The sequence below is a fragment of the Mirounga leonina genome, unplaced genomic scaffold (assembly GCF_011800145.1).
Source record: "Mirounga leonina isolate KUSES-001 unplaced genomic scaffold, KU_Mleo_1.0 Mir_201, whole genome shotgun sequence".
Lineage (NCBI taxonomy): Eukaryota > Metazoa > Chordata > Mammalia > Carnivora > Phocidae > Mirounga > Mirounga leonina.
Window position 1 is genome coordinate 25193040 of NW_023270504.1, and position 17472 is coordinate 25210511.

A 17472-nucleotide genomic window follows, 5' to 3' on the forward strand; every position below is an offset into this window, starting at 1 on the left:
TGATGTGGCGTTCAATCCCAGGACCCTGAGATCATGATCTGAGCCAAAATCAAGAGTTAGATGCATAACAAACTGAGCCACCCAGGCGCCCCTGAAAAGAAACAGTTCTTAACCAGCTATCCTCCTAGGGCTCAGAGAGGGCAGACAAAAATGTCCATCTCTCAGTCTTTCTCTGAAGGAGATCTATTTGCATACTTTAAAAGCTGTTACCTAAGGGTCCAGCTTCCAATAAGCTTGCATCTAAGTGCGGACTAAAGTCCTCCCCTCTGGGATACTGACAGGTCTCGGCACACTCTAAACTGCTGGGAGCCACTAAGAACAAAGAAGGTGGCTTGGACAATCATATAGTTTGAGAGACAACTAAGGGCTCAGGCTGGACTGAACGATAAGGTTCATCTCCTACATGATACCAATCCTTCAAGACTGGGAGTGAAGGCTGTTTTATCTAATGTACAGAAACCAATGCAAAGAGTCAAGAAAAGTGGAAAAACAGGAATATGTTGCAAACAAAACTAGGTATGGAGGGAACACAACACAACAGAGGCCATGTATGACAAGCGCACAGCTGACATCGTATTCAACAGTGAAGACCGAAGGGTTTTCCCTCTAGGATCACAAACGAGACAAGCGCTCCCACTATCACCCCATTTATTCAACATAGTACTAAAAGTCCTAGCCAGAGCAGTTAGACAAGAAAAAGAAATAAAAAGCATCCAAATTGGAAAGGAAGAAGTAAAACTGTTTCTAACTGCAGATGACTTGATATTATATCTAGAAAATCCTAAAGACTCCACCAAAGAACAGTTAGAACTAATAAACAAGTTCAGTAAAGTTGCAGGATACAAAATCAATATACCACTGACCCTTGAACAACACGGGTTTGAACTGTATGGATATGCTTATATGTGGATTTTTTTCCCCGATAAATATAGTATTGTAAATGTATTTTCTTTTCCTTATGATTTTCTGAATAACATTTTCTTTTCTCTACCTTACTTTAAGAATACAGTAAATAATACATATACAAGTTATCAACTATTTATGTAATTGGTAAGGCTTCTGATCAACAGTAGGCTATTAATGGGGTGCCTGGGTGGGTGGCTCAGTCGTTAAGCGTCTGCCTTCGGCTCAGGTCATGATCCCAGGGTCCTGGGATCGAGCCCCGCATTGGGCTCCCTGCTCAGCGGGGAGCCTGCTTCTCCCTCTCCCACTCCCCCTGCTTGTGTTCCCTCTCTCGCTGTGTCTCTATCTGTCAAATAAGAAAGAAAGGAAGGAAGAAAGGAAGAAAGTTTAAAATTTTAAAAACAAAAAACAACCCCCCCAAAAAACAGTAGGCTATTAGTAATTAAATTTTTGGGGAGTCAAAAGTTATACAAGGATTTTCAACTGTGTTAGGGGTCAACACCTCTAACCCCTGCATTGCACAAAAATCAGTTAGGTTTCTATATGCTAATAATGAACTATCAGAAAGAGAAACTAAAGCACTCCTATGTGTGGGGTGCCTGGGTGGCTCAGTTGGCTAAGCATCCAGTTCTTGATTTTGGCTCAAGTCATAAACTCAAGCATTGTGATTGAGCCGCATATTGGGCTCCACGCTGGGTGTGGAGCCTGCTTAAGATTCACTCTCTCCCTCTCCCTCTGTCCCCAACCCCTCTCTAAAAAAGAAAAGAAAAGACTCCCATTTGCAATTGCATCAAAAAGAATAAAATACCTAGGAATAAATTTAACCAGGGAGGTGAAAGATCTGTATATTGAAAACTATAAGATGATCAAGGAAATTGAAGAAGACACAAGTCAATGGAAAGATAGTCCATGTTCACGTATGGAAGAATTAATGTTGTCAAAATGTTCATACTACTCAAAGCAATCTATAGATCCAATGCAATCCCTATCAAAATTCCAATGGCATTTTTTACAGAAATAGAAAAAAAAATCCTAAAATTTGTATGGAGCCACAAAAGACCTTGCATAACCAAAGCAATCTTGAGAATGAAGAACAAAGCTGTAGGCATCCTGCTTCCTGATTTCAAACTATATTGCAAAGCTACAGTAATCAGAACAGTTTGGTATTGGCATTAAAAACAGGCACACAGATCAATCAAACAGAATAGAGAGCCCAGAAATAAACCCACACATATTTAGTCAATTGATTTATGACAGAGGAGACAAGAATATACAATGAAGAAAAGGTAGTTTCTTCAATAAATGGTGCTGGGAAAATTAGACAGGCACATGCAAAAGAATGAAACTGATCCCTAACTCACATCAGACAAAAAATCAACTCAAAATAGATTCAAGACTTGAATGTAAGACCTGAAAGCATAAAACTTCCAGAAAAAAGCATAGGGGATAAGCTCTTTGACATCAGCCTGGGCAATGATTTTTTGATCTGACCCCAAAGCAAAGGCAATAAAAGCAAAAATAAATGAGAGGGATTGCATGAAATGAAAAAATTTCCGCACAGCAAAGGAAGACATCAACAGAATGAAAAGTTAATCTATCGAATGGGAGGAAATATTTGCAAATCATATCCACTAAGGGTTAGTATGTAAAATATATAAAGAACTCATACAATTCAATAGCAAACAAAATCCACAAAAAATCCCCTAACTGGATTAAAACTGGCCAGACAAACTGAACAGGTATTTTTCTAAAAAAGGCACACAAATAGCCAAAGGATACATGAAAAGGTGCTCAACATCACCAGTTATCAGGGAAATGCAATCAAAACCATAATGAGATATCACATCACACCTATTAGAATGGCTGTCATCAAAAAACCAAGAATAAGTGTCAGTGAAGATGTGGAGAAAAGAGAATCCTTGTGCACTGTTGGTGGGAATATAAATTGGTGCAGTCACTATGGAAAACAGTATGAAGGTTCCTCAAAAAACTAAAAATAGGGGCACCTGGGTGGCTCAGATGGTTAAGCGTCTGCCTTCGGCTCAGGTCATGACCTCAGGGTCCTGGGATCGAGTCCCGCATCAGGCTCCCTGCTCCTTGGGAGCCTGCTTCTCCCTCTGCCTCTCTCTCTCTCTCTGTCTCTCATGAATAAATAAATAAAATCTTTAAAAAAAAACAAACAAAAAAAACCTAAAAATAGAATGACCTTATGATCTAGAAATCCCACGTCTGGGTATCTATCTAGAGGAAAGGAAAACAGGATACTGAAGAGCTATCTGCACTCCTGTGCTCATTGCAGCATTATTTACAAGAACCAAGGTATGGGAGCAACCTAAGTGTCCACCAGTGCATGAATGGACAAAGAAGATGTGAGATACACACACACACACGGGAATATTATTCAGTCACGAGAAAGAGGGAAATCCTACTGTTTGTAACAACATGGATGGATCTTGAGGGCATTATGCTAAGTGAAATAAGCCAGACAGAGAAAGACAAATACTACATGATATTACTTATATGTGGAATCTTAAAAAGAAAACAAAGTCAAACTCATAGAAACAGAATGTAGAAAAGCAGTTGCCAGGGCCTGGGGCATGGGGGAAATAGGGAGAGGTTAGTAAAAGGGTATAAACTTTCAGCTATAACATGAAGAATGTGTGAGGATCTAATGTATAGCATGGTGACTATAAGTAACTATAACATGTTGTATAATTGAAATTGTTAAGAGAGTAGTGCTTAAATGTTCTCACCAAGAAAAGTAAAAAAAAGAGAAGGAAGGAAGGAAGAAAAGAAGGAAGGAAAGAAAATAAATATGTGAGTATGTGGGGTGATGGAGACGTTAATGAACTGGAATGGGGGTACCCTTTCACAGTGCATATGTGTATCAAATCACCACGATGATGTACACTTTATCTCCGACTTTATATGCTAATTACACCTTGATAAGGCTGAAATAAAAACAATCAGGTACTGTATATGTGTGTGTGTATCAGTGTCCTTAGTTGCAAGTATAGAAGTCATTCCTGTTGTGGTCGGAAAAGGAATTTGTTTTGGAATATTCGATTCCCCGGGGAACCTAGGGGAGGACCAGGGAAACTAGTTAGCCGTCTACCCGGACCCTACCTCCTCTGACTCCATCAGAAAGGCCCGCCACCCTCCCTGGTCACGGGAGGTGCATCTCAGGTGGCCCACGCTGGCCCCCAACCGCGGCACGGCCTCTCCAGCAGCCCCCAGACGCAGGTGCCTGCATCTCCCCCATCAGCCCGACGTGCGGACCACGGGGTAGCCGCCTCCTTTCTCTCTGTCTTCACCTGCAAGCGAAACCTCATTTCCTTGCCTCTCGTTGGTGGGGCACGGGTCACGTGCCTGCTACCTAGCTCCAAAGGAGGCTGCTAAAGCAAGTTTTCCGACTTCTACCTCGGAAAAGGGCAATTCCCCAAACACCGGGAGGGTATTCAGAGTGTGGGGCAGCGAGAAAACAGGACAAATGTCCCCCACTGCAAAGCTATGTGGGGGCTGGGCGGTGAGGGCAAGAGAGAGTCACAGGCTCCATCTCTCTGTGTCTTGTGTTCTCGGTGGCAGCCAACAGAGCCGTACTCTGGCGAACTCAAGTCAGGGGATTTTACTGCAGGGAAGAGAGAAGAGGAAAAGTGCATGGAGAGGGAAAGGGGTAAGAGTTATCTGTGGAGCGTCTGTGTGCTTTATCACACGCATTCTTTCTTTTAATTCTCTTGTAACCTTGTGAATTAGATATTGTTGCTCTCTCTTCACAGGTGAACCTCAGCGAGGTTAAGTGACCCAAGATCGGATAGCTAGGAAGTAGCAGATGTAGAAATCACATTGAGATCTTGCTGATTTAAAAATCCCATGCTGTTTCTGTGGTTTGTTTTTCTTTATTTTTGTGTGCGTGGATTGTCCAAAATCTCCAAATATTTTTCCGACTGCTGGAAGCTGGCAAAGGCAGGAAGTGGAGGGTGGCCGCCCGAGGCTGTGGTGGAGGAGGAGAGAGGAGGCGGGGGTGTGCCTGTGTGGGCCCTTTGTAGTCAGGTATTTATAAATCTGGACCTTCTCCCTTGTAGCAAATATCGGAGCTATTTCTTCTGGCTCTTAGACTCGGGGAAGGTATCCACACCACTGTTCACAGGAGCTCATCCAAGCGAGGGGGTCAGGTGAGGCCAGGCCAGCCTGGAGGTGTCCTGGAGGCTTTTGGGGTGTACCATATGACCAACCTGCCCTCAGGCCTTCTGAGAGGAACCATCTTGAGCCAGGGGCCTATGGTGAGGCTTCGGTGTCAGGACAGTGCCCACAAGGGACTGACGGTCAGTGATGGGCTGGGCCTTCTGACAGAGAGGGGGCACAAGCAGGAGGCCGCCTAGAAGGAGGGGTAAAGGGACAGCCCACCGGAGAGGTGATCCGGGCTCCGGAGTGCGTGGGTCCTGAGCACTGTCCCCTTCCTGAATTAGAAGGCCCACCGTATGGCTCTTCCTGGAATCCTCAGAGCCTTCTTGCTGTAAATTCCTTACAAAAATCCCGTCCGTTTGGATCTAATTGAGTGAGAGTGATGGTGGCAACCAAGAGATGGCACGAGGACGGTCCCAGAGCCCGATGTGGTCTGCCCTGCCGCATTCTGGAGGCCTGTGCCTGAGGCCTGTGGCTGCCCACACTTGGGTCACTGGTTCCCGTGGTTCATAGCGATGCCTTGGGGCCAGAGCCTGATGTAGGGATAAGATCTGGACCAGAAGCCAAGGAGGGGAGAGAAAGGAAGGGCCAGGAGGACCGTGGGGAGGAATGGTGAATTTCCAGTCATTGCGTCCCAACATAGCTCAGTTGTGGGCTGTGTTTTAAGTGGTGTGTCCCTCATAATAGTCAAAGCACTAGTTTGTATTTCAAAGCGTATATTTACTTATTTAACTATTTTAAAATTCCAAAGGCAATGAAGGGAATACACTGAAAAAGCTCCCTCCTCCCCGCCTGACAGCTCCCTCCCCTGAGGGGACTGTTGTAGAATTGTCGGCCTCCTTCCAGAAATGTTTTAGGCACATACGGGCAGACACATTCACACCCACATCCTTTCCCCCCACTTACTACATAAGTGTTAGCATACTCTTCCCATTGTCCTGCACCTTGGTTTTTTCACTTGTGAATCGTTAACTCGAGATCGGCCCTGTAACAGGGCTCATTTGCATTCTGAAGGCCTTTCGCCCTGGTGAGCGGGAGCGGCATGGAGGCAGGGGTGTGTGCGTGTGTGTGCGCGTATGTGCGTGCGTGAGTGCACAAGTGTTTGTGCGCATTTGTATGTGCACCACCAACAAGGCCTGCAGGACAGAGTGCAGAGGCCCCACTCAGAAAACCTGGCTCTGGGTCTAGGATCTCATTACCAAGCCGGGGCCTCAACCCCCCTCAGGCTGATTCCTTCCTGCAAAGGGATAACAGGAATATTCCTTGGGGTTGTTGAGGGGTGGACTGAGGATGAGGTGAGAAATAGGCCTGTGAATTGTCAAGTCCTGTGCGGTGAAAGGTTATTCTCAGCCTGAGTCTGAAGTGGTTTCCTCCATTTTCCTGAAGGGCAAGTTGGACCTTCTCTGCTTCCCTCTCACCCACCTCCTCATTTTGAGTTGGTGGCACCATCTCTACCTCAGGGAGTAAACAGACGGTCTCCTGGGTCTCCCACCCACACCCACCTACCCATTTATGGGCATCTACCCCACCTCACCTCCCTCCCACCCTCTTTTGGGCACCTGAAATCTGACTCCTCCCCTGCACTCTCCAAATCTTCAAACTGTCCTCTGGCTCTTTCCAATCAGCATTTAAATGTGCTCAGATTCTTTGTGTCTTAAAAAGTAAACCCTCCCCCCAATCGCCTTCCACTGTTTTCCTCTTCCATTTCAGAGTTAAACTTTTTGAAAGATCAGTGTAGGCTCGGTTCCTTGCCCTCACCCGGTTTCATCCCCTCAGCCCTGTGTTTCTTGGTCAAATATTTATTGAGCTCTATGTGTCAGGTGCTGTTCTAAACACTTACATGTACTGACCCTTTGAATCCAAAGAGGTTGATACTACTATGAGCCCATTTTACAGATGCGGAAACCCAGGCTGGAGAGGTTAAGTGTGATCACACTGAGTGCAATCCCCACATAACAAGTAAGTAATTCCAGTTTCAAAGCCAGGCCATCTGCCTCCAGAACCTGTGTGCTTAGCCACGTCATTACCTGCATCCTGTGGGCAGTGTTCTAGTAACTGATTTGTGCAAGGTCCGTGACCTCTGCTAAAAAACAAAATCCAGGCAAGTAAATTTGAAGGTCTAATTGGCTTTATTAAGTGTTTTATGAATTTGGTAGCATCCTGTCTAGCAGGCAGAGGGGAGGTCCCAGGAATTGTACACAATGGAGGGTTTTTATAGGGAGGAGGGAGGGGCAAGAATGTTACTAGCAAAAGCAAAGATTGTTTCAGGCCAGGTCATCTTCCTTCCTTTATTTATTTTTCTAAGTCATCTCTAAACCCCACATGGGTCTCGAACTCACAACTCCTGAGATCAAGAGCCACTTGCTCTACTGACTGAGCCAACCAGGTGCCCCCAGGTCATCTTCCTTTAGGGAGAAGGGCAAGGGGTCTCTTTAGGTGGATTTCCTCATCTTCTTTTGAAGGATGGAGAGGGCCCATGTGACAGATTACCTCATTGGAGCTGACCAGAAAATTCCAGATTGACTGATTTAAAATTCCACTCCTGGAGAAGCTGAAACTGCAGTTAAGTTTGGGTTTGCTGTCCTGGGGGCAAGTGGGTTTCCCAGTGTGGCAGACCTGGGTTCACATCCCAGCTCCTCTACATACTGCGCTGTGATCTAGGGAAAGTTCCTGGACCTGTTCCTCAGTGACGGAAGTTACTTGAAAGTGCTCAGCATGATGCTGGTGGGCCAGGGTTCTGCTCGTGGTTCTGTCCCTAACTGTCCCGTGCAAATAGCCTCTCCCCTCTGTGCCTCCGTTCCCCGTCTGCAAAACGAGAGCAGTGGCCAGAGTGTTTCCAAGGGCCCTTCCGTACGTAAGTAAGCCTCTTTGGCTTGAGGGATACCTCTCAGATTTTACACATTCGCCACAGTGGGGACCATCTCTCCGGGAGGAAGAAGACAGTGAGGTTTCACCCAGCAATCCTATGCCCACAAGAAAGCAGGCTCCTGCCCACCAGAGGAGCAATTAGGGAAGTTGTTTATGCCTCTTAAAAGCTGCTTCAGAATTGCATAGACTCTGGCTGCATCCCACCAGCAGGGAGGCAAGAAGAGCTGATAAGACCCAGAGCCGATAAGACCCAACTTTTGTGCAAAGCTTATCTCCTTCCGGTTTCACAGTAACCCTGGGGGCAGAGACTGTGACCACACACTTAGAGCATGCTGGATATGGTGAGGGGTTTTATTAGGGCTCTCCAGGGAGATAGAACAGGTAGGATGCATCTCTATACCTAGAAAACGATTTGTTTTAGGAAACAGGCTCATGTGATTATGGAGGCTGGCAATTCCCAAATCTGCACAGTGGGCTGTCAGGGTGAAGAGCCAGGAAAGAGCCAAGGTTGTGGTTCATGTCCAAAGGCCACTTGCTGCAGAAATTTTTCTTGCTCAGGGAGGTCAGGCTTTTGGTTCTACGCAGGCCTTCAACTGATTGGATGAGGCCCACCCACACAATGGAGAGCAGTTGGCTTTACTCAAAGTCCACCGATTTTAATGTAAATCTCACCCCAAAACGCCTTTGCAGAAACACCCAGAATAATGTTTAACCAAATATCTGGGTACTGTGGTCAAGCCAAGTTGATACATAAAGCTAACCATCACAGGGGTCTTTCTGTCTAATCCCTGCGACCTGGGAGGTAGTTATTGGGATCCCTACTGATGAAGAGAGAAAAAAGACTCAGAGAAATGACAAGATTAACTCAGGGCCACAGAGCTACAGTGGCACACAGTCATCAAGGAGTCATCTCCTCTTTACTGGACCCAAGAATGCTTTCTGGGTGAGACACTGGAAAACCAACATGCAGCGGACCAGAGCAGAGCTATATGAAGTCGCGTTTGACCCAGATGGAAAGTACGCACACACTTTTACCAGAAAGGAGGCGGCTGGGCACCTGAGTCATGCCACCTCTCCATATCAAGATCAGATTGTCTCGTTCCTTCACCTCCGTTGTGGAAAGTCCAGTGTCTTCCTCAAGATTTCTCAGACTGCCATGGGTGGAGGCTGGAACTCATTCTCTTGATCAGTTGGCCCTGAGTTCCTGCTTCTGCCCAGGCAGCGATCTTATCACGACTGACTTGGCAGATCCTGTTTGTCAACCTCATAACCTTTCCCCTTTCTTTCAAAACTCACCTCCTCCCCACCCCACCATGAAGTGTCTGTGTGGCAGGTTTTCCTGATGGCCCAGGGAGATGGAGAGGAGTTACAGAGCAGCCGTGAGGACTACAAATTGGATATTAGACCGCATGTTCTCATTCAGGCCTCTTGTGGCCATTTCTACAGCCCCAGCCCCTGCTCTCGTTGCTTGGCATTCCCTCTTCCTCATCTTCCTTCCTATGCCCTCTGTTGTCACCATCCTCTTCCTCTCAGAAGTAAAATTAACTCCCTCACATTTTCTTTCTTTCTTTTTAAAAAAGATTTTATTTATTTGAGAGGGAGAGAGAGAGAGAGTGAACACAAGCAGGGGGAGTGGGAGAGGGAGAAGCAGACTCCCTGATGGGCAAGGAGCCAGATGCGGGACTTGATCCCAGGACCCTGAGATCATGACCTGAGCTGAAGGCAGACGCTTAACCGACTGAGCCACCCAGGCACCCCCACATTTTCTTTCATAGGGAATTCCACTTTCTTTCACCCAGAGTGTTCGTTTTGGCTCCAGGCCTTCCTCCGGGGGTCCTGGGCGCGGGCAGATGCTTTCTGAGAATTCTCTGAGTCAGCAGCTGCCTTGTGCTCTTGCGCCAGTGGGGTCTGGCTCTTTCTGCTGCAGGAGCGGGGATGAGACAGGGTCTGAGGCCAACCGAGGCGCTGCCCTTCCCAGGACTGGCCAGGTGAGGCCACCTCCACCTGTCTGGCTTGTGGCCGGTGAAACTGTTGCAAGGACAAGTCCCCAGTGGACCTCAGCTAAAGGCTGCAGCCTCTCATCCCACACAGCTCTGTGGTTTTTCTCCCCTGTGACTTGGCCACAGTGAGTGGGCACCCTGGCCAGAGGGCAGGAGGGTTTGGTCTGAAACGGCACTTGCCAGACTCTGAGCTCAGGTACACCCGCAGCATGAAGCCCATAGTAGCCCTCTCCACTTTGGGCTCTTGTATTCAGAGCCCCTCCTCTGCCTCCTCGGTATCTACATGCCCTGTCCCCTGTTACGGGCTTTGAAGGTTGCCCATGAAGCACTACAGAAGTCACATTCCCAGGCTCTGGAGGCCTTTGGGTTCCCAAAAAGCATGGGGGCATGGGACGCTGGTGCTGGAGGCTTTGGAGGCAAACAGACATGCTTCAGTCCTGGCTCCCATCTCCATGACTTACTGTGTCAATTTGGGCCAATCACTTAAACTTTCTGAGCCTGAGTGTCTTCATTTGTAAACACGGGCATCACAACACCTTCATGGTGAGGGCTGCTCAGAGGACGAGGAAGGTAAGACAGGGCACGGGCTTTGCACGAGACCCCCACGTTCAAGGTCAAGGTCCGGGGAGCAGAGAGGCTGGCCCTGCCCTCTATAGCCTCCAGGCCCTCAGAGGAGGGGGATCTCCCCTGGCGCCCCCACCCATCCCCCAGCCTGGCTCCCTCGGGCTCTTAGAAAAGCCTCCCTAGATCTCCATTGGGAGATTGATCTGTGGTTCCAGCCAAGGTGGCTCAGGAAGGCAGCGGGGACAACATCCCCTGTGTGAGCCTTGCAGGCTGACACCCTGAGCCCTGGAGGCCCAGAAAGCTCATTCATGGAGGTCAAGCTGCTCCTGCTTCCCTGAATGACACCCCACAGCCCTGGGCATGGACAGGGGCCCTGCTGCTGTTCTCTGTGCGTACCCATCTATGTGAGCTGGTAAACTGCACCCCGTGGCAGGGAGTCTCTGTCTAGGCGGGCACGTAGGTCTCTTAGCCAGTGTTTGGACCGAAGAAGAGGGAAGGAAAAAAATCAAGTTCAGGGTATTTGTTCAATAATTTTTAGGGATACATGCAGTGCACTGGGCAGTACCACCTGTAGACCTGGGCCTGGTCTTCACTGCCCCCCTTCCCACTCCAGCGTGCCTTCTGGCCCTCTCTACCCTGTGCATGAACTTGATCCAAGGAGCTCTGGGACTCATGCCCAGGGGTTCTCCGGGGGCTCTGTAGCCAGGCCTCAGCTCCAGGAGAACAGCCTGGAGTCGGCTTGCTCCTGCTGGCGGGTGTGAGATCCCAGAAGGTTGAGTTGCCGGAATGGTGCTGACATGTTGATTTTGTGTGACTCAAACTGTGTATCTAGACAGTGGCCCAGAAAAAGAATATTTGCCCAGGACCATCATGCCTCCGCTGGAGGGGGACCTAGTGCTGGGCACCTTGCCACGCACTAGAACAAAACAATGTCCTGCCTTCCAGGAGCTTCTATTCTGGTCAGGGGAGGCAAATCAGGGTGACAGGGGCTATGGAAAGCAAGCAAGCAGGTTAAGGCAGATAGGAGTGGAGGTGCGCACCTGCTCGGCCCGCGCTGGAGGGAAAATGATGAGGATCTCAGGTGCACGCCAGAGTCTGCAGGCGCTGGTAAAGACTGGCTTTCACCCAAAGAGGGCAAGCCACTGAGGGGTTTGAGCCGAGTACATGCTCTGACTTATATTTTTAAAAGGGTGACTCCCTTCATTCGCGGTCAGTGCTATGTAGTATCTTATCATGAAAAGGAAAGAGTTTAGTTATCCGCTCTCCTTCCGATGACCTCTTGGGCTCGTCCAGCTCTTTGCAGTAGTAAACAGCACCGCTGGGAACATTAGCTGCACATATATGCATGCGCCTGTGCAGGCCTTTCTGTCGGGCAGATCCCCTCCCTCACTGCTGCTCCTTCCTGGTCTCCTTTGTCCCTTTCTCCTCGCCCGTCTGACCTCCTGGCCCTGTCCTCTCCCTCCTATTGTCACTTATTCATAGGTCCTCTCATCCAGACTCGTGGCTTTCCTATCAAGTATATGCTAATGTCTCCCAGTTTTCGCTGCTGCCCAGAACCAGTCCTCCCCCACTCCTGAACTTCATATATTGAACTTCTGACTAGTCTTTCTCTACTGGGGTTTCTAACTCTCGTGTCTAAAATTCAACTCCTGATTCCTTCACTCCCCACACCTCCTCCTCAAGCCTTCCTATATCGCATACCCTTCTCAGGCCCCCAACCTTGGAGTCGTCCTTGACTTTATCCCATCAGCAAATCCCATTAGGTTTACCTTCAAAATGGTGCCCACTTCTCACTGCATCCGCCCCTACTGCCCTGGTGGAAGCCAGCCTCAGCTCTCACCTGGATTAATCCAATAGTATCCTAACCTGCATCCTCCTTCTCCTTGGTTTTCCTACCATCCATTCTCCAACCAGAGCGAAATCTTTAAGACATAAATCAGATCAGAACATTCCCTCTGCTTGAATCCTGCAATGACTGCCCATCTCATTCAGAGGAAAACCTGCCATCCTTAAAATGTCCTATGAGACCACCTGCCCTCTTGCTTCCTTCTGACCTCCTCTCCTGTGACTCCCCCTTTTGCTCACTCCGCTCCAGCCTTGCTGGCCTCTGTGCTGACCCCAGGACCTGTGGGCACCCTGCTGCCTTAGGCCTTTGCACTGCCTGTTATCCTGAAATAGCTTCAATGTTCATGTTTATTTGCTTACTATCTGCTTCCTCCCAATAAAAAGCTCTATGCAGGCAGGGCCTTCGTTTTCTTTCCTGCTGTGTCTCCAGCATCTAGAACAGTGCTTGGCACAGAGTGGACAGTTATTTCTTGAATGAATCAATTAATGGATTATTATTATAAGAGCTATGTAATCTAAACCAGATAAAGAGGAAGTTACATCATGGGGGTGAGAGGCAGGGAGAAGGTGATAAGATCAATGGTTGGGAGGCTCTGGGTAGGGTTGGGAGATTGTTGGATCCGGGCTATGAGAGACAATGAGTTTCAGTGACAGGGAGAGATTAAAGAGTGTGATACCTGGATTGAGTGGAGGAAGGTTCTCCGTTCTTCTACCTCGTTGGTTACTTCACATCAATCTCCTTCATTGGTTTCTTTCTTTCTTTTTTTTAATAAATAAATCTTTATTTTTTAAAAAAAGATTTTATTTTTGTGTGTGAGAGAGAGAGAAAAAGAGAGTGAGCACAAGCAGGGGGGAGGTGCAGAGGGAGAAGCAGGGAACAAGATGTGGGACTTAATCCCAGGACCCTGGGATCATGACCTGAGCTGAAGGCAGATTCTTAACTGACTGAGCCACCCAGGCGCCCTCCTTCATTGGTTTCTCTTCAGCTTTTCGATTTCCAAAACTGGAGTGAAGTAATGAAAAAGTCTAGGGCAGTGTTTTCTAAATTGAGAGACATCATGAAATTTAAGTTGGTGCATCTATAAAAATAAAGTAGAACAGAATAGAGAATAGCAGAGCACAACACGTGTGGCAAGGGTAAGTATCATATTATACAACTCTATTTCATTTATGTATGGATGGATGTGGGTATTTATATATGGTGGGTGTTATACAGAGTCACGTGTATGGTTGGGTCATGGACAAACAAGTTTGAAAGCCATTGGCCATGTGAGTGGGTGAGAAGGTCAGACAACTAACAGGCCAGGTCGTTGGAAGGAGTTTATTGTGAACCCTGAAATCACCAAGACTTTATAGGGGTAGTACCAGAGAGAAAGATACTTTACCTATGATAAAGGGTCCAAACTCTTCAAGAAATGTCCTGGGAGTCCGTCGATGATTGCAATGAGGTGGTGCTTGCTCCTTGCTCTAAGACTTCTCGTTCTAATCCATTCCTGTGCTTCCCCAGCCAAGAGCCTGATGGCTCTTTTTTCCTCACCAGCATATTCCAACCTGCCTCAGTAGCCCTAGCAACCTGCTCCTGACTCCTGGGTCACAGCCCTAGGGGCTGGTCTCCTCACTCATCCCTCCACTGTCTCTATGCATGCTCACTAGTGATCGCAGCAATACAATACCAAGGTGAGCCTTCATTCACTGAGCTCCTCTCTGTGCTCTGTAGGAATCCTGCAAGGTACAAATTCCCCTTCATTTTAAGGAAGAGAGCCGGGAGTTCAGAGGTTAAGTGACTTGTCCAAGGTCACTCAGTGGCAGAGCCAGGATTTGAACTCAGGTCTGCTTTCATAGGGAAGGCTTTGCAATGTAACCCCGCAGCCTCCCTCAACAGCTGATCGATTCCCTCTTACAGACCGTCCTCACAGCATGACATTCAGATTTCACGCTTCAATACAACTACAAATCACTACATTTCATGGAGGCTGGGTTCTACAATTCTGACTCCAGTTCTGATATGTGGGTTTTTTTCCCCCTACACCAAGGAATTGTCTGACAGCAGTGGGGTGTCCTACAATTCCACTCAATTCTGACACCGTCCACCTGGAGACAGCAACAGATGCCACAGGATGAGGGCTCAGTCCCACAAGAGTACCCGCCCCCCCTCCCCAGCTTCAGGCCCCAGTCGCAAGCCCAAATTGTTACTTGTGCCTCTAGCTGACTGGCTATTGGCGGGAGGTTCCTAGGATCCCCTCTGTGGATTTGATTAATTTGCTAGAGCTGCTCACAGAGCTCAGGAAACCAGTTTACTTCTTAGATTATTTGTTATTACAAAGGATGTTAAAGGATATGAATCAACAGCCAGATGAAGACATACACAGGGTGGGGTTTCCAATACAGGAGCTTCTGTCTCCATGGAGTTTGGGGCCCAACACAGTGGCATGTGGATACGCTCTTGTTCGCCAGTGTGGAAGCCCTCCAAACCCTCTCCTTCTGGGTTTTTATGGAGGCTTCAGTACATAGGTAAATTGATTAAATCATTGGCCACTGGAGATTAATTCAACCTCTAGCCCCTCTCCTCTCCCCACATGTCAGGCGGGTGGGACTGAAAGTTCCAACCCTCCAATCACATGGTTGGTTCCCCTAACACCCAGCCCCCACCCTTGGGTGCTATTCCAAAAGTCACCTCATTCATGTAACCGCAGGTGTGGTTGAAAGGGGTTTGTTATGAATATCAAGACACTGTTATTGTTCTTATCACTAAGGAAATTCCAAGGAAGTTCCTAAAGGAGCTCTATGCCAGAAATGGGATACGAATACATATGCAAATACATATTTCTTATGATAACTCACAACGTCACAGGTTCTCTCAAAGAGTTGGAATGTAAACATCAAAATTCTTTTGTTTTTATTTTTATTTTTTAATTAATTATTTTTTGGGGTGCCTGGGTGGCTCAGTGGTTAAGCGTCTGCCTTCGGCTCAGGTCATGATCTCAGGGTCCTGGGATCGAGCCCCGCATCGGGCTCCCTGCTCAGTGGGAAGCCTGCTTCTCCCTCTCCCACTCCCCCTGCTTGTGTTCCCTCTCTCGCTGTGCCTCTCTCTGTCAAATAAATAAATAAAATCTTTAAAAAAAAAATTTAATTATTTTTTAAAAGTAGGCTCCACGCCTTGCGTGGAGCCCAACCAATGCAGGCCTTGAGCTCATGACCCTGAGATCAAAACCTGAGCTGAGATCAAGAGTCGGATGCTTAACTGACTGGGCCACCCAGGCTCCCCAACAACAAAATTCTTGAATGGCCTCTGTTTCCACTGAATGCCAACCTTGTACCCAGAGCTGCACTGGGGTCATAGGGAAAGAGTGGAGGCTGGGCCCTGGCTTCAGGAGGTTACAATCAGGAGACCTGAGACCTCAGAGATTCTGCACATTTCACAGACGACAAAACTGAGGCTTGAGTCATAATGCAGGAAAGAATTAGAAGCCATGGAACAATGATTAAGGATTAGTCATTTATAAACTCCTAGGTCACTCCTCATCATTTCTTGAAGTTTTTAGCACCTGGCAAAAAGTATCTCCAACACTATCCCTATAAAATCTTGGTGGCTTCCGAATCCAGGTCTCCTGCCCAGTAGCTTATACCTTCCACAGGTTGAGACGATGAAAGGAGAGTATGGGACATCGATGAACCTGGCTCACAGTGTTAGGGCCCTACCTAATCACCAGATCCCATCCTACTCCAGGTGTTCAGGGGCCATGTGCCCCAGGTGAGGCTGCGACCCTTCCGAGTCCTGGGCCTGGGCCCTGGGGAATGAGTCTTGCTTAGTCTGACCCACTTAGGGTAACTCCACTCCACTTGCCTGGATTTAAGAATGAGTGTGTAATCAAAGAGGGTGGTGGGAGGAGGAGCAAAGTGGGTGAAGGGGAGTGGGAAGTACAGAGGTATGGAGTGAATAAGCCACGGGGAGGAAAGGCACAGCGTGGGGAATACAGTCAATGGTTGTGCTAGCCTTCTAGGGTGACCGATGGTGGCTACACTCGTGGTGAGCACAGCGTGATGTGCAGACGCGGCGAACCACTATGCTGTACCCTTGAAACTAATGTAACATTGTGCGTCAACCGTACTTCAGTTAAGAAATTTTTTAAAAGAATTTTTAAAAAGTACGAGTATTGGGGAAAAAAAAGAATGCGTACGTAATCCATCTTGGCCGATGAGATGTGAGGGGATGTCTTCTGAGGGAATTTGGGGAAGAATTTTTATGTTCTTAAAAGGAAAAGACATACTGAAGAAATATTTTCTCTTCTATTATTTAAATATAGATGTTGTGGGAGGAGATGAAGCCTTGAGTTGGTATGGCCACCTTGTGACCACGAAGGCACTCGCTAGGGGGAAAGCCAGGGTGCCGAGGACGGCCAGCCATGGAGCTGCTCTCCCTCTGAATTTCTTGCACGTGAGTAAATTCCTCATTGGTTAAGATTTTTTGAGCTCAGCCTCCTGAAACCTGTAGCCCAAAGCATCTTAACCAGTTAAGGCCGAGTGTGGCATCAGATGGCCTTGGCTGTGAGCGCCGTGCAAGGTCAAGCAAAGCAGGGGTCGGGGCAGCCCGTGCTGCAAGCTAGCGACCAGAAGTCTGGGTTTAATGCAATACAAGCTGTTTTTCCCTGTGTCCCTGTCAGTTTGCAGTCCCGAACAGGCGGCCTTTTGTGTGGTCATTCGGGGACCCAAGATCCTGTCTTCCTTCCTCTCTGTACTTGGGGTGTAGCCGCCAGGTGGGGGTGGGGAAGGCACACCTGCTTCTTAAGCCCTTCTGGCTGGGAGTTATACTCATCACCTGTATTTTTATTTCACTGGCTAGATGGAGTCATGCAGCCCCTCCTGGGTGCAAGGAGACTGGCGGCGCAGCCCCTTCCAGTAACAACTGCATCCTCCACGAGGGGAGTAGGGACACCTGAGAGTCAGCGGGCCCTCTGGGCTGGAAGCTCTGATGGTGGGGTAATGAGGGAGGGTCTGGGCCTTGAGGGGGGAGGGACCCGGTGAGGGAGGGAGGGACGGGCTTTCAGTGGGTGGTGGTGGGCACAGGGTGTATTAAGGGAAAAAGCTGATTCAAAGGGGACCTGGTTGGGGT